The sequence below is a fragment of the Silene latifolia genome, chromosome 10 (assembly GCF_048544455.1).
Source record: "Silene latifolia isolate original U9 population chromosome 10, ASM4854445v1, whole genome shotgun sequence".
Lineage (NCBI taxonomy): Eukaryota > Viridiplantae > Streptophyta > Magnoliopsida > Caryophyllales > Caryophyllaceae > Silene > Silene latifolia.
Window position 1 is genome coordinate 106,173,736 of NC_133535.1, and position 23,799 is coordinate 106,197,534.

Below are 23,799 nucleotides of genomic sequence, written 5' to 3' on the forward strand. Positions count from 1 at the left end.
AAGCTGCGCGCATCCTTATAATAATAATAAAAAATAATAATAATAATAATAGTGAATATTAATAATAATAATAATAGAATTTGCCATAAAACAAGTTATCGAATAAGGAAAGGATTCTCATACCTTCTCCTATATAAGAAGACTACCCTAAAGCTATATTCTTCATAATTATAATCTGAAAGTTTACATTAAAGAGAGAGAGGGAGATTAAGAAAGTATTGGTGAGGGAATTAGCAAGCGTTAATTAATTCAAGGTAACAACTTCTAACCTCGTTTTTATTTTCTTATTAAGTTGAATAAACCGATCTTAAGATGCTTAGAAACTGACTCAAACCTTGACGGAATCTGACTAAACTTTGGGAAGTGGTACGTGGGATTGCAAGGGTTGGATTGGGTATGGTGGTGGTGTCAGGGAAGGCGTAGGGTGGCGGTGGCAGAAGGGTTTTCGAGGGCTGTGGAGGCGAGTTTAAAACAGGCGAGCAGTGGACTTCGACCTAATTTGGACCCATAAACGGACCTGACTTGACCTGGGCTAGGGTGGGTTGCGACCTAGGCCGTGAGACGACCACCTTGGTGGTCGAAGTTGGTGGTTCGTGTGGTGTTTGGCCGGAAAAATGCGAAAATAGGGGTGGTTGCTTGATGTTGTTGCTGTCGGCTTTTGGTGGTTGTTGTGGTGTTGAAGATGGGTCGGGAGGAATAAGGACCACCCCTGGAACCACCTTTGGTCAGTGGTGATGACGGTGGTGGCCAGAGGTGGTGTGGTTTGGTGTAGAGGGTGGTGTCGGGTTGAGTTGGTTTTCACGGGTTGGTATGGGTGCTGCAGGTGTCGTATGGTTAGGGCATGGTCAGGTTGTCGTGTGTGGTGGTGCTAGGTCACGTTTGGGGGACAGTTGTGGTCTGTAGTGATGGTGGTGGTGGTCGTAGGTAATAGCTAAACGTGGAGTTTGTATGTGTCGGGTTTTCGGTAAGGGTGATGATGTGGTTGTTGTTACTAGGCGTGAAAGGGAGCGGTATTGGGTGTGCTACTGGTTGTTTGGGGGTGGCTGGCCACGTCCATGGCTGGGCTAGTGAGGTGGTGGTTCAAGGTTGTGATAGGGGTGGGGTTGGTCTTGCGTGAGAGTTTCATGGGCAATGTTTCATGAGAGTAAAAACGTGTTACATGGGGTTGTGGGTTGTTGGTGTTTCACGAGGTGCTTGGGTTGGTTAATGGGTTTGGGGTTTTATTTGAATCGGGTTTTTAAGTTGGGTTTAACTCGGGTTTTCTTATATCGTAATAATAATTAATAATAATAAGTTATGAATAAAATATGATAATTAATATAATAATTAGTAATGAATTATAAATGAAGTATAAATAATTGATATTGAATAATTATTATAATATTTATGTTAGGTGACGATTTGTGAAGACATAATAATCGGGTTCGGATTGCTTTAATTATTCGGATTCTTGTTGAGCTGCTCAGTTGGAAATTTGCTATCAAGGTAGGATAGCTACTCAATCACTTTAATTTTTACTTGAATGATATTATCTGATTGTATTGGTTGAATTATTTGGAAGTGTGATGGATGATATATGGTTGTTGGTTGGTTGCTTTGAGATGATTTAATTATTGACTACCTCAGCTCGTGACTGAGATGATTTGATTATTGACTACCTCAGCTCGTGACTGAGATGATTATATGATTTGGTTTCCCCAGCCTCGTGTGTGGGATGGTGAGTATAATATTGTTTGCATATCATATCATGAGCACTTGCACTGGTTTCCCCAGGCTGGTTCTGCAGGACTTGTCTCTGGGATGTTATTGAGATTACCCCGGCCAGGGATTGGCGGGATGAACGGGAGCGTCGGAGGATTGATCATGAGCATGCATTGCATTTGAATTTAATATTGTCTTGTATTCGTTTATTGTTGTTGTTTAGCTATTCCTACTCAACCTCGTGGTTGACAGTGTATTCGTGAACATCTGTGATGAACCATAATGGGGAGCAGATTTGACAGGTGCTAAAGATTAGCTGACTTGGGAGCTATGGGATGCGTGAGGACTTGGCCAGTCTACCTAGAAGTCTAGACCACATAGATTGTTTAATCACTTAATTTATTTCCGCTGCGAGTTGTATCTTATTTTATATTAAGTTTAGTTGGTTAATTTGTAATAAACATGTAATCGCTAAAGTTTTAATTAAAGTATTTTGGTTTGTTGTACTTTGTTATTCACTACCTCGGGAAACCGAGATGGTAACAGTCCTATTTATCTGGGAATGTCTTGCTAAAGGCTCCTAAATAAATGGGGGTGTTACATGTACATATGCATTTAGTGTAGATTTACATTCATTTAATAAATTGCATGAGAGATGAAAGGGAGGAAGAAGGGGGTTTAACCATGAGGGTACTATACAAATGCAACTATACATGAAAGATAGGGAAAGAAAGGGTTTCTTACAATCATTGTAGGAGATGAAGATGGTAGATAGGATGCATACATAGCAATGTTACGAGCCAAATGAAAGAAACAGTGATTTTGGGGTCAACCCGCTCGAGTCAAATATAACCCGCTCGGGTTCAGCCTCAACCCGATTGAGTTGATTTTGACCCGCTCGGGTTAAAGCTTCGGGACGCGCGTTTTCTCCGGAACTCGCAAAAATTTTGAGGCAGTGAAAAATCCTTATTTCCTTTGGTTTCAGCTCGCACGAGTTGAGGTTGGGCCCCACGGATTTCAAGCAAATTTTGACCCAACACCATTTTAATGATAAGAAAGATGTGCAAAAGCCCAAAATCTCCATTTTCTTCATTTCTTTACATTTGCTACCTTCTCATTTTCATCAATTTCCTTCAAAAAGCTCAATTAAAATATGAGATCCCTCCCTTTCATCTCTCATGCAATTTATTAAATGAATGTAAATCTACACTAAATGCATATGTACATGTAACACCCCCATTTATTTAGGAGCCTTTAGCAAGACATTCCCAGATAAATAGGACTGTTACCATCTCGGTTTCCCGAGGTAGTGAATAACAAAGTACAACAAACCAAAATACTTTAATTAAAACTTTAGCGATTACATGTTTATTACAAATTAACCAACTAAACTTAATATAAAATAAGATACAAATCGCAGCGGAAATAAATTAAGTGATTAAACAATCTATGTGGTCTAGACTTCTGATGTGACCATAATTAGCGCATATTTAGCCCCCGAATTAGCCTTGTTCCCATGCTTTTTAGTGCATATTTGGGTCATTTATTATCTTTAGTTCTTTGTTTTGCATATTCTTTGAGATTTTGATCCCTTGGTAGGAAAGGAGTAAGAATATTGCATTTTCATGGCAAAACAAGACTAAATTGATCGAATTCAATGACCAAGCATCAAGGAGAGACAAGATTAGAAGGCCTTTGTACATATGATAGTAGATGAGCAATGTTGAGAAAGGATCCTTGAGTCCCCAAGGAAATCCCCAAGGAATCTATGAAGAAAAGCGAAGAAAAGAAGAAGAAGCCTTGCTGAGGCACAATCCGTGCGGATTGTCTACAATCCGGCCGTCCTTCACCTGCACAATCCGTGCGGTTTTCCACCAAGACGCCCGGGTTCCATCACCACAATCCGCCCGGATTCTCTTGAATCCGCTCGGATTCCATCGCCAGAATCCGCCCGTCCCGACCCTAATCCGCCCGGATTCCTCTACAGCGCGATTTCCTCTTCCCCAAGCTACGAAGAAAGAAGCCCTTCCTTCGGAAAATACCGGCTCCTCCCTGCTCAATCTAAAAAGTGTAAGTACTAGTTTAGCCCTTAGTTAACCCTAATGCATCCCCCTAATTTCCACTATAAATACCCCATTAGTCTAATTAGAAGAGCATGTTCTTCTTATCAACAATTAGAGTAGTTAATACCAATCAAATCTCTCTTTAGTTTTGTAATCAACAATTAATCAAGTTCTAATACAAGTTTTATTTCCTTAATCTCTCTTTTGTTCATCCTTTATTTTGGGTAATTGAAGATTATTTGGGTTATTATTGGGAGATTGACAACCTCTCAATCAAGCATTCAAGTACTTCTTTTATCTTTGCTTTATTATTGGAATCATTAGTAGGTATAATTCTCTTAATCCCTTTTTAATTATTGTTAATTACTTTCATTTATTCATCATGTTTCATTTTGTTGGTATGATTGACAACCTTGCTAGCATGATCAACATGATAATGAGTGAGTAGTCTTTTAGCTAGGGTTAATGGGTGATTAGGGGAAACCAACATGGGGAATGATTCATGCTTAAATTAATATGCTTTCATGTTTTATTTGCTTGCTTGTTTTGATCTCAACTCATGCACATGTTATATTTGATGAAATGCTAAGCCTATGAATCCTTGCATTTATTATCATCTCCTATCTTTTCAATGAGACTTGTAAGACATAACCCAACTCGAGTCTCATTAGACCATGCATGTTGTTGAGTAGGGAAGATTAAGTCGACTTGTAGGTGTTGTACAATCTAATCGATTCGGCTCCGGGACCCAAACTTTCCTAGGATTGTAAGATATAACCCAACTCAATCCATCACAACAATAATTGCTTGCTTATAATTTGAGAACACGTTTGTATGATCAATTCCCATGATTCCCCTAAGATCCCATAACACCCTAGTGCTTTTTAATCAATTGTTTACACCCCTTTTAATTCATCTTGCTAGTTTATTTTCATTGCTATTTTAGTTAGTGACCTTCTACATCAACCCAAAGTGTGACACCCCTAAGACACCACTAGTTTCAATAGAAATCTCATTTCAATACCCGTCCCTTGGGATCCGACCTTTACTTACCTCTTTACTAATTGTAGAGTTGTTTGTGAAATTATAAATTGTGTTTTGATTCGGACGTGACCCAACGACCACACCTTTAATTGTGAACACGAAACGGACCGATCAAAAATGGCGCCGTTGCCGGGGACGGTGTTTGTTTGATTTATATTTTCTTTTTTATTGTTATTAGTTGTGTCTTTCTTCGCCTTGGAGAAGTAAAACTCCTCAAGATTTGTTCTAATTATTTTCGAGTTGTTTGATATTTTGCATGTCTAGAAGGTCACAAGGTGATTTGTTACCTTTTGACCGTGAAATTGAAAGAACCTTGACGAACAATAGGAGACTTGTTAGGAGGAATTTAAGAGGTATTAGTGAAGTTGTTCAACCAACTATTGAGTTCGTCAACCCTTTCGCAATAGAATGAGAGGAGAACCCATTACAAGATACCCCACAAAATCAACCTACAATGCCTAAATTCTCGTCACACTCCGTACCCACCGAGGAGAACCTACCAAATGGTACTCCTACACCGCAACATCTAACCGGAAATTTTATTGCCAAATCCGCCTTCATCCAATTAGTTGAAAGGAGCCAATTTGGGGGGATGCCTAGTGAAGACCCTCATTCTCATATGGAAACCTTTTGCGACTATTGTGATGCAATCTCTCAAACCGGCGTAACTCAAGACCAAATTCGATGGGTCTTATTTCCTTTTTCTCTAATCGGCACCGCGAAACAATGGTTGAAGGGCCTTGACAAGGCCACTCTCGGAGTAGATTCTTGGAAGAAGTTGGCTCTAGCTTTCTACAAAAAATTCTACCCACCGGAAAAGACTAACATGCTAAGAGCTCAAATTACGGGTTTTAAGCAAAGGGATGAAGAATATTTGTATGAAGCTTGGGAGCGGTTCAAGGGAATTTGTCGCTCATGTCCTCACCATGGACTTAGCGAATGGTTCTTGGTACAACAATTTTGGAATGGTTTATATGAAGATTCAAGGAACATTCTTAACATGGGATCAAATGGAATGTTCACCGAAGTTGATGACAATCAAACATGGAACAAGATTGAGGAAATGGCGGTCCATAACTCACAATATAGTAGACCTCGCAAGGCTACTAGAGGAGGAAAGCATGAAGTGGACTCCGTTACTCAATTGGGTGCTCAACTTAGTGCTCACATTGACACAATCAACTTGAAGTTTGAACAAGCTATGGCTAGACTTGAGGAAAACTCAAAATCATCAAAGCATCATGTTAATGCCATGACGGCATCCTCATCAATCCCAAGTGGGATATGTGAGAATTGTGGAACTTTGGGACATGACCAAGGTGAATGTAGGGGAACAAATGAACAAGTGAATGCTTTCCAAGCATACAAGAGTGGTACCCCTTATTCCAACTATTACAATGAAAACACCAAATTCCATCCAAATCTCTCATACAAAAGCCAAAATGTTCAAAACCCTCAAACAACATACACTCCACCACCCATGAGAAACCAAAATCAAAGACCCTTTTACAATCAAAACCAAGGTTACCAAAATCAAAATCCATACAATCACCAAAATGACCAAGGTTTTGATGTCCAAAAAGCGGTCCTCCAAATGCAAAAGAATCAACAAGAATTTTTCACTCAAATGCAAAAAGATAGCCAAGCAAAGGAAACCACCATCAACAACATCCTAGCTCACACCAAGATGTTGGAAACCCAATTGACTCACCTAGCATCTTCAAGCTCACAAAGACAAAAGGGGCAATTACCACCTCAAAGTAATCCCCCTAGACATGAAACGGTTAGTGCCATTCACTTGAGAAGTGGTACAAGGTATAAAGCACCGAAGAAGCAAGTTGAGGATGAAGTTGTGGAAGCTAGTGATAAGGAAGAAATTGTGCAAAACTACAAAGATGGAGAATCATCAAAAGAAGAAAGTTCAAAGAAAAATGAAGACAAGATCAAGGAGAAGGAGCCCATTGTGATTAGACTTCCTTTTCCAAGTCGTCAAGCCAAGCCCAAATTTGATGATCAACTTGGAAAGTTCATGGAAATTGTGAAGAATTTGGAAGTCTCAATTCCTTTCACGGAATTAATCAATCACGTGCCGGCCTATGCGAAATACATGAAAGATATCCTCACAAAGAAGAAGTCAATCCGGAAACTTGAGACTATCGCCTTCACTAAGGTGAATAGTGCAATACTTCAAGGGAGTTCACCTCCAAAGCTAAAGGATCCGGGAAGCTTCTCAATACCGTGTACCATTGGCGACACAATGATCAACAAAGCCTTATGTGATCTAGGGGCTAGTGTGAGTGTCATGCCGTACTCGGTGAGTAAAAGGTTGGGGATGGGAGAGCTTAAATGCACCAACATCACACTCCAAATGGCCGATAGATCGACGAAGACACCATTAGGGATATGGGAAGATGTCCCCGTACGAATTGGGAAGTTTTTCATCCCGGTGGACTTTGTCATTGTTGATATGGAGGAAGATTCCAACATTCCAATCATTCTAGGAAGAGCCTTCCTACACACCGCGGGTGCGGTGATTGATGTGAAACATGGTGAGCTCACTCTAGAAGTGGGAGATGAAAGCATAACCTTTAATCTTGACAAGACTATGAGAGCTCCTCGTTTGCATGAACCATGTTTCATGATTGATCATTATAGCCGAAAGGATGAGAGGAAGAAGTCGGAACTCCAATGGAAGAAGAAAATTGAAGATGCTCCATTCAAAGAGCAAGTGAATTGTGACAAGGAGAGCTTGCAAAGCTCATCAAAATCAATCAAAGAAGAAGAGAATGGCCTCATTGGCCAAGAGAAGAATTTGGGAGAGTTGTCCCCATCAAATCAAGAAATTTTCAATGATCAACTTAATGAAGTTTGTGGTCTTTGGGACGACGAATTTGAAGGTATTTTTAATCCCTACATTGGTAATGCCATCGATCAAGACCGACAAAAAGGGCTAAGGTCTATTGAAGACCTCTACCATGATAATGAACAAGCTTTTGATCACTTTTTCAAGGTGTTGAGCAACATCAACAACACCTTGAACATGCCCCCTTGACATCTCATCAAGAATGAGAGTTTGGTGGAGTCCTCCCTAAACCACCATTTGTAAATATTTCTAACTCCCTAACTCGCATTTCAATTCTTGTATTTCATTTTTGTCATCTTTGGATTTATTTTATTTACTTTGATCAAGATAATTGTCATGTTTGAGAGAAGTGAGGGAGGGACTAACAATTTCAATTGATGTGTAGTGCTTTACCTTAGTGTGGGGATGGGAATTGCCTAGGCTATCCTTGCCTAGTAACGCCCCCACAATGACGAACACGAGATATGAAGAAGAATAGAAGGTTGATAAGGGATATGCATTGTACACGGATGGAACTGAATCCGGGTACACAGGGGTAGAATCCGAGCGTATTCAAGAGAATCCGCCCGTTTTCATGCAATCCGAGCGTACTGGGTTGAAGACGCACGTCCTTATAAGCTGAAATTTTGAAAGATTTTTGACTGTAAGAGAATCCGGGCGTCTGAACAAAGAATCCGCCCGTCTCTGAAAATCCGTCCGTCCGGAAAGAAGACGCCCGTCTTCTCTGCTGAGGAAAACAAGAAAAATTTCCTGGACTCAAATCCGTCCATCTTCTAAAGAATCCGCCCGTCCCGTATCAAGCAAATCCGAGCGTCTTCTCTTGAATACGCCCGTCTTTAGGCGAGTTTTATCAAACCCAGAAAGTGCAGAATCCGCCCGTATTGGGCAGAAACCGCACGGATTGCCCCTGCAGTTCGAATTTTTCGGTCTTTATAAAATCCCTCCCACCTTCATTCATTCATTCATTCATTCATAACACTACTTCAAAACATCAAAACCCTCATCCTCTCCATCACAAAAACAAAATCCCTCTACTACATTCACCAAAATCAAATCAAATCATCCTTCTAACAACAAATCAATCACTCCTTTTTCAATAAAAATCAAAACCAAGCACAAAATCTTCAACCTTTGAGTCGATTTTTGAATTCATAAAGGCAAAGCATTTCACCTTTAAATCGATTTGGGTACACTACAAATTGAAGATTTTTCATTCTTTTCTTGGTTAGTTCATCAATGGCAAGGACTAAGGGAGCAACAAAGGCAACAAAGGCACCAAAGACACTTTCACAAAGGCAAAAGGCTCTTCAAGCAAAGAAAGCATTGGCTATGGTGGTAGCAACACCAAGCTTGGAAGTGCAACAACAACAACAACCTTCTATGGGAGCAACAACATCTTCTACTCCGGAAATCGATCAACTTTTGCATTATCCGGAGGTAACTTTTATTTCCGAAACCCATAGAAATACTTTTGCCAAGTTTGCTAGGAAATCATTTCAATCCACCAAATTTATTTGTGAAGACACCTTGGGAAAGTTGGGTGTCCTTGAGCAAACTAGAGCCTTTTTCAAAGCCATGGGGTTAGAGAAATTGTTTGAATCAAAAGAATTGACATACCCCTCCCTTACCTTGGAGTTTTTGAGTTCTTTGAAAGTCACCAAAGTTGAGAGTAGGGAGAATCTCGAGTTTCATCTACCTAATGTTAGTAGACGCATTTCCTTTAGAGAATTGGGTGGAATCTTGGGTCTTAGTGATGAACCGAGTTATTTCAAGAATTATGGAAAGTATGACCCCGACCCTCTTTAGGAGGCAATTTCCGGAAGGAAATTTGAGGACTTTCATGCTAGTCGTGCTCTTTTAGTCCACCATCCGGGCATAAGAGTATGGCACAAGGTCATGGGAAACACCATTATTGCAAGGAAAGATACCAACCATTTCACCAAACTTGATTTTATTCTTCTTGAATCGGCTTTGAACATTGGAAGAGTACACACAAAGCCTTACAATTCTTTGAGGCTCTTGGTAGATAGATGGCTCAACATTGATTGTGGGAAGAAGGGCACTACCGTTATTGTCAATGGCGGCCTAGTCACTATCCTAGCTAAGTACTTTGATCCTAACTTCAATAAGGATAACAAGTATAAAGCAAAGGAGGGTGGTCATCTTGTTGATTTGCATACTATGATACACAAGTACAAGTGGGTTGCCCATAACCCTCTTGACACTAAGTATGGATGGTTCACTAGTGAAGATAGATCGTTCACTTTGCCTTCAAAGATTTGTCGTCTAAGCGTCCACCGGACCAATTATCTACTTCCCCTTTCTAAAGAGGCCGAGTATATTATTCAACAACAAAAGGGTGAACTTGAAATGCCCTCATCTTCCATTGTCATACCACCTTACCCCTTTGAGTATCAAGAGTTCAAGCCGGAAGGAGTTGAAGCTAGAAATGATTATTTAACTCTTCTCATGCAAGCAATGCACAAGCAAGCCTTTGAGGATCGGAACAATGCTTACTTGGCTCAATATCCACCCCTCCTACACTTAGCTAGGCAAGGACTACTTGATCCATCTTGTCCTTTGCCTAGTTGGGCGGATAGAGAAGTCCTATTTCCGGGTGCATCTAGGGTCGTTTCGGGTGACAATGAGGTTGTTGGTAATGAAGAAGTTGATGATAACATTGATGAGGAAGCAAGTGAAGAAGGAGAAAAGGATGATGAGCAAGATGAAGAGGCAAATGAAGAGGGAAGTGGCATTGAGACCACTTCTAATGAGGAAAGTGATAATGGTGATGATATGATGGACGATTAGCAAGCCTTGGAGGCTCCTACCCTCTCATGGTTTGTCTATTTCTCTCTTTGTTTTAATTATTTTCTTGATCACTGTTGGAGTAGTCCTAGCACCATAGAGGACTCACACCTCGATACCATTGAGGTATTCTCATTTTATTGTTCCCATTTTCAAAATCCAAAATGACAAAATTAGTTTCATGCATTGCATAGTGTGTGCATGAACTACACCCATCCTTGGACATTAGCAATAGTGTCTAACTTGGTTTGGGGAAGTTAATGCATACACAACGGGAGGTAATCTAAATTATCCTCTCCGTCATAACAAAAACCATGCATCATGTAGTGTAGCTTAGTATAGATTGCATTTAGTATAGAAATCATGCATCATCTTTGCTTAATTTCCATCATTTTGGCCATTGAGGACAATGCCCATATTAGTGTGGGGATGGGAATTCTAACATTTAACTCTTATTCAAAAAAGCCAAAAAAATTGATAAATTTCAAAAATCATAAAAATTTGAAAAATTGAAAACCCAAAAACATGTTTATTTCTTTTTGTATAAATTGTCTTGTATATATTGTGTTTGTTCTATCCTTGTTCACATTGATCGACTACGCCACATCCGAGACATGAGGATATTGAAGACCGCATGGTATGATCTTTCCAATCTCCTTTTTCCTCTTTATGTTAATGACTATGTGGCTTTATTTTGATTGATGCGGTATAACAATGTGAGCTTAGGACTTGCATTTAGTTTATATGTCATATTAGTTGATAGAATCACTTGCATTAGGATGTTTATATTAGTTGCATCAGGGCATGTAGTTGCATGTTAGAAAATTTTTGAAAAATGCCTAATTAGGAACTTTAACAAGAGCAACTAAGCCATTACAAATACTTGTTCAACTTAAGACTTTGCCTACTAGAATGGTTGTAAAACACCCTAGATAGTGTCATACTAGTGTCTTTTGACCCATGACCCAAGGCCTAGTCAAGGGTTTGCATGTGAGTCACCTATCCAACCCCGTGATGCGATGTGGACTTGGTTAACTTGTCTAGGTGACCTTGATTGACCTTGTGGTAAGGCAACCCAAAAATATTTTCTATCAATAAGCTTGAAGTGCTCATTTCAAGGAATTTTGTCATGTGGAAGTAATTTAATGCCAAGGAAACCTCAAATGTTATGAATTGTTGAATGTTGAGAAATTTAAATTGTTTTGATGGAGGTGTACCACTTCGATGTGCTTTGGTGCGGGATCCATTGAATTGGGCCCCCACACGGTTGTGAATTCGGCCGCCCAGAGACAGAGTGACTATCACCCCGAAAAGCTATTATCTAGAGGTTAACCGGTTGCCTAATAAGCGATTGGCGAAAGCAAAGGACACTAGCCCGGAAGGGACAAACCCCATCTTAAATTTTTGAAATGTGAAAGTGAAATGAGGACAATTTTGAATACTAGTCATATCCACCCATTGTGTATAAAGATTTGAGTATTTCATTCCCAAAAAGCCTTTTTTGTCAAGCCACTTGGTCGAGCTTGGGACGATCCATGACCTTTACTTTTGTAGAGAATTCGAGACTTGTCATGTCATATGCTACTAGCATCATAGGGATCATCATTCCACCACCATCCGATCGCTCTTGACGAAAGCATTTGGAAATTGAGGACGAAAGTAGTCTAGTTTAACACCATTTGGAGGTGATTTAGTGCCATCCTCTTAGCCTTAGTAATTTGTTGAACTAGTATTTGTGAAGGATTACATGCTCTTAAATTTGTTCCTCTTTAGTGCCTCCGCCACTTGATGAGGAAGTGGCTATTCCTTTTGTAGATGCATCCATTATGTGATTTTGTGTGCTTAATGTTTTGATGTGTCGCCATTTTGGCAAGACCCACCTTGCCTTGCAAGAAGGCAACCTACCTCATGGTTGTCTTGTTGTGAGTTGAAGGGGCGGAGTGAGACCCGCTAATTGTCTCATATCGGATATGCTATTAGGTTAGTTTAAATAATGGTCCTAGTCTTTGTCACCTCTTTACTCGGGACGAGCAAAGGTTCGGTTTGGGGATATTTGATGTGACCATAATTAGCGCATATTTAGCCCCGAATTAGCCTTGTTCCCATGCTTTTTTAGTGCATATTTGGGTCATTTATTATCTTTAGTTCTTTGTTTTGCATATTCTTTGAGATTTTGATCCCTTGGTAGGAAAGGAGTAAGAATCTTGCATTTTCATGGCAAAACAAGACTAAATTGATCGAATTCAATGACCAAGCATCAAGGAGAGACAAGATTAGAAGGCCTTTGTACATATGATAGTAGATGAGCAATGTTGAGAAAGGATCCTTGAGTCCCCAAGGAAATCCCCAAGGAATCTATGAAGAAAAGGGAAGAAAAGAAGAAGAAGCCTTGCTGAGGCACAATCCGTGCGGATTGTCTACAATCCGGCCGTCCTTCACCTGCACAATCCGTGCGGTTTCCACCAAGACGCCCGGGTTCCATCACCACAATCCGCCCGGATTCTCTTGAATCCGCTCGGATTCCATCGCCAGAATCCGCCCGTCCCGACCCTAATCCGCCCGGATTCCTCTACAGCGCGATTTCCTCTTCTCCAAGCTACGAAGAAAGAAGCCCTTCCTTCGGAAAATACCGGCTCCTCCCTGCTCAATCTAAAAAGAGTAATTACTAGTTTAGCCCTTAGTTAACCCTAATGCATCCCCCTAATTTCCACTATAAATACCTCATTAGTCTAATTAGAAGAGAATGTTCTTCTTATCAACAATTAGAGTAGTTAATACCAATCAAATCTCTCTTTAGTTTTGTAATCAACAATTAATCAAGTTCTAATACAAGTTTTATTTTCTTAATCTCTCTTTTGTTCATCCTTTATTTTGGGTAATTGAAGATTATTTGGGTTATTATTGGGAGATTGACAACCTCTCAATCAAGCATCAAGTACTTCTTTTATTTTTTGCTTTATTATTGGAATCATTAGTAGGTATAATTCTCTTAATCCCTTTTTAATTATTGTTAATTACTTTCATTTATTCATCATGTTTCATTTTGTTGGTATGATTGACAACCTTGCTAGCATGATCAACATGATAATGAGTGAGTAGTCTTTTAGCTAGGGTTAATGGGTGATTAGGGGAAACCAACATAGGGAATGATTCATGCTTAAATTAATATGCTTTCATGTTTTATTTGCTTGCTTGTTTTGATCTCAACTCATGCACATGTTATATTTGATGAAATGCTAAGCCTATGAATCCTTGCATTTATTACCATCTCCTATATTTTCAATGAGACTTGTAAGACATAACCCAACTCGAGTCTCATTAGACCATGCATGTTGTTGAGTAGGGAAGATTAAGTCGACTTGTAGGTGTTGTACAATCTAATCGATTCGGCTCCGGGACCCAAACTTTCCTAGGATTGTAAGATATAACCCAACTCAATCCATCACAACAATAATTGCTTGCTTATAATTTGAGAACATGTTTGTATGATCAATTCCCATGATTCCCCTATGATCCCATGACACCCTAGTGCTTTTTAATCAATTGTTTACACCCCTTTTAATTCATCTTGCTAGTTTATTTTCATTGCTATTTTAGTTAGTGACCTTCTACATCAACCCAAAGTGTGACACCCCTAAGACACCACTAGTTTCAATAGAAATCTCATTTCAATACCCGTCCCTTGGGATCCGACCTTTACTTACCTCTTTACTAATTGTAGAGTTGTTTGTGAAGTTATAAATCGTGTTTTGATTCGGACGTCACCCAACGACCACACCTTTAATTGTGAACACGAAATGGACAGATCAACTTCTAGGTAGACTGGCCAAGTCCTCACGCATCCCATAGCTCCCAAGTCAGCTAATCTTTAGCACCTGTCAAATCTGCTCCCCATTATGGTTCATCACAGATGTTCACGAATACACCGTCAACCACGAGGTTGAGTAGGAATAGCTAAACAACAACAATAAACGAATACAAGACAATACTAAATGCAATTGCAATGCATGCTCATGATCAATCCTCCGACGCTCCCGTTCATCCCGCCAATCCCTGGCCGGGGTAATCTCAATAACATCCCAGAGACAAGCCCTGCAGAACCAGCCTGGGGAAACCAGTGCAAGTGCTCATGATATGATATGCAAACAATATTATACTCACCATCCCAGACACGAGGCTGGGGAAACCAAATCATATAATCATCTCAGTCACGAGCTGAGGTAGTCAATAATCAAATCATCTCAGTCACGAGCTGAGGTAGTCAATAATTAAATCATCTCAAAGCAACCAACCAACAACCATATATCATCCATCACACTTCCAAATAATTCAACCAATACAATCAGATAATATCATTCAAGTAAACATTAAAGTGATTGAGTAGCTATCCTACCTTGATAGCAAATTTCCAACTGAGCAGCTCAATAAGAATCCGAATAATTAAAGCAATCCGAACCCGATTATTATATCTTCACAAATCGTCACCTAACATAAATATTATAATAATTATTCAATATCAATTATTTATACTTCATTTATAATTCATTACTAATTATTATATTAATTATCATATTTTATTCATAACTTATTATTATTAATTATTATTACGATATAAGTAAACCCGAGTTAAACCCAACTTAAAAACCCGATTCAAATAAAACCCCAAACCCATTAACCAACCCAAGCACCTCGTGAAACACCAACAACCCACAACCCCATGTAACACGTTTTTACTCTCATGAAACATTGCCCATGAAACTCTCACGCAAGACCAACCCCACCCCTATCACAACCGTGAACCACCACCTCACTAGCCCAGCCATGGACGTTGCCAGCCACCCCCAAACAACCAGTAGCACACCCAATACCGCTCCCTTTCACGCCTAGCAACAACAACCACATCATCACCCTTACCGAAAACCCGACACATACAAACTCCACGTTTAGCTATTACCTACGACCACCACCACCATCACTACAGACCACAACTGTCCCCCAAACGTGACCTAGCACCACCACACACGACAGCCTGACCATGCCCTAACCATACGACACCTGCAGCACCCATACCAACCCGTGAAAACCAACTCAACCCGACACCACCCTCTACACCAAACCACACCACCTCTGGCCACCACCGTCATCACCACTGACCAAAAGTGGTTCCAGGGGTGGTCCTTTTTCCTCCCGACCCATCTTCAACACCACAACAACCACCAAAAGCCGACAACAACAACAACAAGCAACCACCCCTATTTTCGCATTTTTCCGGCCAAACACCACACGAACCACCAACTCTGACCACCAAGGTGGTCGCCTCAGGGCCTAGGTCGCAACCCACCCAAGCCCAGGTCAAGTCAGGTCCGTTTATGGGTCCAAATTAGGTCGAAGTCCACTGCTCCCCTAATTTAAACTCGCCTCCACAGCCCTCGAAAACCCTTCTGCCACCGCCACCCTACGCCTTCCCTGACACCACCTTCATACCCAATCCAACCCTTGCAATCCCACGTACCACTTCCCAAAGTTTAGTCAGATTCCGTCAAGGTTTGAGTCAGTTTCTAAGCATCTTAAGATCGGTTCATTCAACTTAATAAGAAAATAAAAACGAGGGTAGAAGTTGTTACCTTGAATTAATTAACGCTTGCTAATTCCGTCACCAATACTTTCTTAATCTCCCTCTCTCTCTTTAATGTAAACTTTCAGATTATAATTATGGAGAATATAGCTTTAGGGTAGTCTTCTTATATAGGAGAAGGTATGAGAATCCTTTCCTTATTCGATAACTTGTTTTATGGCAAATTCTATTATTATTATTAATATTCACTATTATTATTATTATTTTTTATTATTATTATAAGGATGCGCGCAGCTTTCATTAAAATTAAAATAAAAGTTTACATGAAATTGGTGGGGAGCCGAGAGATAATCTGGGCTCCCACACGCTTAGCAACAGCAAAGCTAAGTCTAGTGAAAATATAAGCGGCCACCTGAGCCCCCGCTTCCTGAGACACCGAGAATTTCTGGATCCGCTTGAGCAAGGCAACAGCATCCGAACCCAGCTCCCTAAGTGAATAGAAAGAGAAGGGAAGGAAACTATAACCAGCTACCGCGCATAAATCCCCATACTTAGCACACTTGCGCTGAGCAGCATCAGCGACAACCCGGCCGGGCACAAAATCCATCATCCCAGTCTGAGTCAATGGAGAAGACCCTGTCAAATCGACGCACACATCACGCCCTCTGTCCCAGGAATAAAGCAGCAAATCTGCAGGACGAAGGGAGCCACCATGTCCATCAACCAAACCGATATCGACCTCCTTACCCGTAGAAATACCAGACCGATAGCAGATGTCGAATAAAGTGTCACGAACGAGGTTGTGCCGATGCTTAACACCCACAGTACCAGTACAAGAAACAGCATGGTCCCCGTAAACATCATCAGCAAAAACCCGAGAGCAAGCAGGACAAGGCCTAGATAACAAACATTATTATTATTATTATTATTATTATTATTTTTATTATAAGATGCGCGCAGCTTTCATTAAAATAAAAGTAAAAGTTTACATGAAATTGGTGGGGAGCCGAGAGACAATCTGGGCATTATTATTATTATTATTATTATTATTATTATTATTATTATTATTATTATTATTATTATTATTATTATTATTATTATTATACTAGTCTTACCATAAGTAGGATTTCCTCATACTATCTTTACTAATTTTATTATTGCCATAACTTTATTATTATAATTGATATAATTATTACTACATTTATATATTATTATTTTCATATTAAATTATTATTAATTCCCGATACAAATCCCGATCATACTCATAGTGAATTAATAAGTTTCGGTCCAATTAACAATGGCACACGGCCCAACGCTCAATTATTAGCTAAGCCCAATTCCCGACTTGGATACTTAATTTATTATTTAATTAACGTCTTACTTGTAATTATTATTAGAAATGCCTTTAATTAATTATTAAATTACATAAATTATTCTCATAAATTATTATCAAAATACGGGTATTACGTCTTCCCCCTTAAAATGAACTTCGTCCGGTTCGCCTACAACTACTACCACAACACTTATATACATTCACATAACTAAGCACCATCCAACACAATTATCTATTTACGATTATCAACCACGCCAATCTTATCACAAGGTATACAAATAATAACTCAAAACATTTGTAGTATCACATTCCTTCCCCCTAAAAATAAACTTCATCCTCAAAGTTCGAGATAACAAACAACGGAAATAACTAGACCATTTATCACCAGAACATATAATACACATTGTAACATAAGACAACTATTATTTTCAGCAGAACATCGATTGATGGCATAATTAATTTTAAATAGCAAAACCACATTGTATAGTACATTCGAACTTATCTTTATTTAAACTTAACTACTGTATTTAACTACTGGCGAATACATTTCCAGGATAATTGATGATTTATAACAAAAGATATGTTTAGATTTATTACTTGCACAATTATTTCTTACTAATGACATCTAACTTAAACATAGATGTAATTATTGTGAATATATATATATATATATATATATATATATATATATATATATATATATATATATATATATATATATATATATATATATATGGCTTAGGACAATACATTCCGCATATCACTAGACATGTCATCTTACTTCACATAATTTACTACATCAAATTATCAACGTGCAAAAGATAAGAAACAAAACTCACATTTTTTCAAAGCTAGGAAAACATGTTATAACCTCTAAAAATCATAAATAAATAATAACATAATTACTTCTTGAGAACTTATACTTTTTAGAAAACACAGAGAGTTAACAATACATGAGAGAAATAATCAAGTCAAAAACTCATAAGATCAAGTTATAATGCATTTTACAAACTACTTGGTCGAAACAGAAATTTTACAGCAACTTGTCAGAAACTTAGGTCAACTTGTAAAAATCACGATAAATTGTCAATATATTTTCTTACAACGTGGCCTATCAATTTAGAAACATATACGAATCCTTTAAATAGTGGAGTTGGAATTATACCTAAACAATAAGTAACTTTTAAATGGCAAAATTTACAAAAACAGTGAGCGAAAACACAACTGTACAGGAATATTCCGACCATTGTCCACTAAAATATTTATTTCTCCTAAACCATATATTATTTGAATATGAGACCAGTGGCATATGAAAGGTAACTCACAAGGCTATCACACATAAAAATTTCGTGCAGGGATTTTAAACAGACAGTAAATGGCAACCAAAACAATCAAGGGTAAAATCTTGCGAAATCAACCAAAATCACATTCTTCACAATTCCACACAATAATTAATACTTTACATGTTTAATCATATTCACACCTTCCACATACATGCCAACATACTTTCCTAATATCAACATGCTTATAACAATGCTTAAAAGAAATCATATCACATCCCTCCTCCGTAAAACAAGGTTACGCCCCCGTAACCGCAATTATCCATGAAAACAACATTCAAACAAGGCAACAAAACTTCCGAGGCAAAATAAACAATATTCATTTTAAATTACCCCACACTGTAATATCTCTCAAGGTAACCGGTTCAAAACTGGAAGGGCCAAGGTACGAATTAGGCGCGCTTTCCTAACGGTACTAAGAGGGGCTCCTAACAGTTTCTACCCGGGGTTCATTTTATTTAGACACATCCTAAGTTCATTATTGTTCATTGGTTAGGCCCGAGGATTGTTTTGCTATGATACCACTTTGTAACACCCCCATTTATTTAGGAGCCCTTAGCAAGACATTCCCAGATAAATAGGACTGTTACCATCTCGGTTTCCCGAGGTAGTGAATAACAAAGTTCAACAAACCAAAATACTTTAATTAAAACTTTAGCGATTTCATGTTTATTACAAATTAACCAACTAAACTTAATATAAAATAAGATACAACTCGCAACGGAAATAAATTAAGTGATTAAACAATCTATGTGGTCTAGACTTCTAGGTAGACTGGCCAAGTCCTCACGCATCCCATAGCTCCGAAGTCAGCTAATCTTTAGTACCTTTCAAATCTGCTCCCCATTATGGTTCATCACGGGTGTTCACGAATACAATGTCAACCACGAGAGTGAGTAGGAATAGCTAAACAATAACAATAAATGAATACAAGACAATATTAAATGAGAATGCAATGCATGCTCATGATCAATCCTCCGACGCTTCCATTCATCCCGCCAATCCCTGGCCGGGGAAATCTCAATAACATCCCAGAGACAAGTCCTGCAGAACCAGCCTGAGGAAACCAATGCAAGTGCTCATGATATGATATGCAAACAATATTATACTTACCATCCCAGACACGAGGCTGGGGAAACCACATCATATAATCATCTCAGTCACGAGCTGAGGTAGTCAATAATCAAATCATCTCAGTCACGAGCTGAGGTAGTCAATAATTAAATCATCTTAAAGCAACCAACCAACAACCATATATCATCCATCACACTTCCAAATAATTCAACCAATACAATCAGATAATATCATCCAAGTAAACATTAAAGTGATTGAGTTGCTATCCTACCTTGTTAGCAAATTTCCAACTGAGCAGCTCAACAAGAATCCGAATAATTAAAGCAATCTGAACCCGATTATTATATCTTCACAAATCGTCACCTAACATAAATATTATAATAATTATTCAATATCAATTATTTATACTTCATTTATAATTCATTACTAATTATTATATTAATTATCATATTTTATTCATAACTTATTATTATTAATTATTATTACGATATAAGAAAACCCGAGTTAAACCCAACTTAAAAACCCGATTCAAATAAAACCCCAAACCCATTAACCAACCCAAGCACCTCCTGAAACACCAACAACCCACAACCCCATGTAACACGTTTTTACTCTCATGAAACTTTGCCCGTAAAACTCTCACGCAAGACCAACCTCACCCCTATCACCACCGTGAACCACCACCTCACTAGCCCAGCCATGGACGTGGCCAGCCACCCCCAAACAACTAGTAGCACACCCAACACTGCTCCTTTTCACGCCTAGCAACAACAACCACATCATCACCCTTACCGAAAACCCGACACATACAAACTCCACGTTTAGCTATTACCTACGACCACAACCACCATCACTACAGACCACAACTATCGCCCAAACATGACCTAGCACCACCACACACGACAGCCTGAACATGCCCTAAACATACGACACCTGCAGCACCCATACCAACCCGTGAAAACCAACTCAACCCGACACCACCCTCTACACCAAACCACACCACCTCTGGCCACCACCATCATCACCACTGACCAAAGGTGGTTCCAGGGGTGGTCCTTATTCTTCCTGACCCATCTTCAACACCACAACAACCACCATAAGCCGACAATAACAACAACAAGCAATCACCCCTGTTTTCGCATTTTTCCGGCCAAACACCACACGAACCACCAACTTCGACCACAAAGACACCACCAAGGTGGTCGCCTCATGGCCTAGGTCGCAACCCACCCAAGCCCAGGTCTAGTCAGGTCCGTTTATGGGTCCAAATTAGTTCGAAGTCCACTGCTCCCCTGTTTTAAACTCGCCTCCACAACCCTCGAAAACCTTTCTACCACCGCCACCCTACGCCTTCGCTGACACCACCACCATACCCAATCCAACCCTTGCAATCCCACGTACCACTTCCAAAGTTTGGTCTGATTCCGTCAAGGTTTGGGTCAGTTTCTAAGCATCTTAAGATCGGTTCATTCAGCTTAATAAGAAAATAAAAACGAGGTTAGAAGTTGTTACCTTGAATTAATTAACGCTTGCTAATTCCGTCACCAATACTTTCTTAATCTCCCTCTCTCTCTTTAATGTAAACTTTCAGATTATAATTATGGAGAATATAGCTCTAGGGTAGTCTTCTTATATAGGAGAAGGTATGAGAATCCTTTCCTTATTCGATAACTTGTTTTATGGCAAATTCTATTATTATTATTAATATTCACTATTATTATTATTATTATTATTATTATTATTATTATTATTATTATTATTATTATTATTATTATTATTATTATTATTATTATTATTATTATTATTATTATTATTATTATTATTATTATTATTATTACTATTATTATTATTATTATTATTATTATTATTATTATTATTATTATTATTATTATTATTATTATTATTATTATTATTATTATTATTATTATTATTATTATTATTATTAGTATTAGTATTATTATTATTATACTAGTCTTACCATAAGTAGGATTTCCTCATACTATCTTTACTAATTTTATTATTGCCATAACTTTATTATTATTCTTGATATTATTATTACCTTTATATATTATTATTTTCATATTAAATTATTATTAATTCCCGATATAAATCCCGATCGAACTCATACTGAATTAATAAGTTTCGGTCCAATTAACAATGGCACATGGCCCAACGCTCAATTATTAGCTAAGCCCAATTCCCAACTTGGATACTTAATTTATTATTTAATTAACGTCTTACTTGTAATTATTATTAGAAATGCCTTTAATTAATTATTAAATTACATAAATTATTCTCATAAATTATTATCAAAATACGGGTTATTACAGTACAAGTTAATGGTTATTAAGGAACTCCAACAAACCAAAGGTTATCAATTAATAATTTTATGTCAAAATATCACTAGCACTCAAAGCACATAGAAGTCCGTCAAATTCTTGGGAGTGGGACATGAATAGGCATGGATAGAAACACGAGATTATACAATTGAAATATGCCTAAGTAATCAGCCGAACAAGCATGTGAAGAACATTATGACAAAAATTATAAGAGATGTAATGGATGGAAGGGACATGAAATGGGTAGTTGCTTAGCACTTCATTCAACTCGTCCTCCAAATAGTCAAAATCACCACATTCAAGGCAAGTACTCTCACTTTCATCCAAGGTGACTTCAATGGTGTCTATTTGGGGTTCCCAAATGTCCTCATATTCCTCATCCCAACAAGGACCATTATCAAAGGGGTTGTCATAACAAGGCTCACCAAGCTCAACACAATTGTCTCCCTCTAATATGTCATCCTCAAAGGGTGAGTTTTCACTCAAGCTCACATCCATCTCACTCTCACTTTGCTTATTAGCATCAAATTCCGTGGAAGTTGGTTTCATTGTTACACAAGAAGAGTAGGATGACGGTATCCAAGCATTGGTTTGATAATCAAGAATGTACTCCTCATCATCATCACTCTCATCATCTAGCACTCCATCTTCCCAAGGAGGGGCAAATTTGTGAACATAGTGGGTTGGCTCAAGGTTATAGGAAGGTGTCTCATTCTCACAAATCTCATTTTTATAATAGCTTTCCTCAATGAATTTTTGAAATGTTGTTTTTATCGCTTTCATACCTTCCTTGGCACTCTCAAATATGTTATGTATAGTTTGTTTAAGACATTCGGTGGCCATGAACTCAACAAATTCCCAAAAATCCTCACAACTTATCTCACATATCCTACCACCACTCAAGTGAAATGCTAAGTTACGGGTTTCAAGGTTCATGCCATTATAAACAACACAACATGCTTCATAATTTGAAAGAGTAAAACCATGATACCAAGCATGAGTCATATAACCTTCAAATCTTGCAATATATTTATCAAGTGACTCATTTTCGAATTGCCAAAAGGTTAAAGTAGACATGTTGAACAAATAAAACAAGCAAGTAAAAGAAATAAAATTCTCAAGGAACCAAGATCCCTCAAGAAGAAGCACAACTAAAACAAGACAAAAGAACAATTCAAATACACAACACCGTCTCCGGTAACGGCGCCATTTTGATGAGCGTGTCATTGTACGCTCTCAAACACATTTATACCCAACTACTAGCATAGCAAGCAAGTCGGGGTCGAACCCAAACGACAGGGGTACTCAAATTGTTTAATCTAATTATAGTTGCACTAGGGTGTCACGATTGGTTTGAGTTGAAGATTCTAAACTAATGAAAGCAATAAGGTAAAATAAGCAACAAATAAAAGGATGTAAATAAATGATAAAGGCACTAGGATGTCATGGGATCATGGGGAAATCATGGTGAGATAGCATAAATGAATCATATAGATGCAAGCAATTATTATTGTTGGAATCAATTTATTGTACCTCTTAAAATTCTTAGGGGAAACTTAGGTCCTGGAGCCGAGTCGGTCAAGACTGTACAATACCTACAAGTCGGCTTGGTTTTCCTTATTCATGGTGAGATAACATAAATGAGTCCTAGGAAGGTTT

General features: G+C 38.5%; 1 non-coding gene across 1 annotated transcript; it reads right to left on the bottom strand.

Annotated features, from left to right (window-relative positions):
* Positions 1–5,634: 5,634 nt before the first annotated feature.
* Positions 5,635–5,741, bottom strand: LOC141609916 (small nucleolar RNA R71). Its single transcript, XR_012527819.1, has one exon. It is a non-coding gene; the product is annotated as a small nucleolar RNA R71 (small nucleolar RNA).
* Between the last annotated feature and the right edge of the window lie 18,058 nt (positions 5,742–23,799).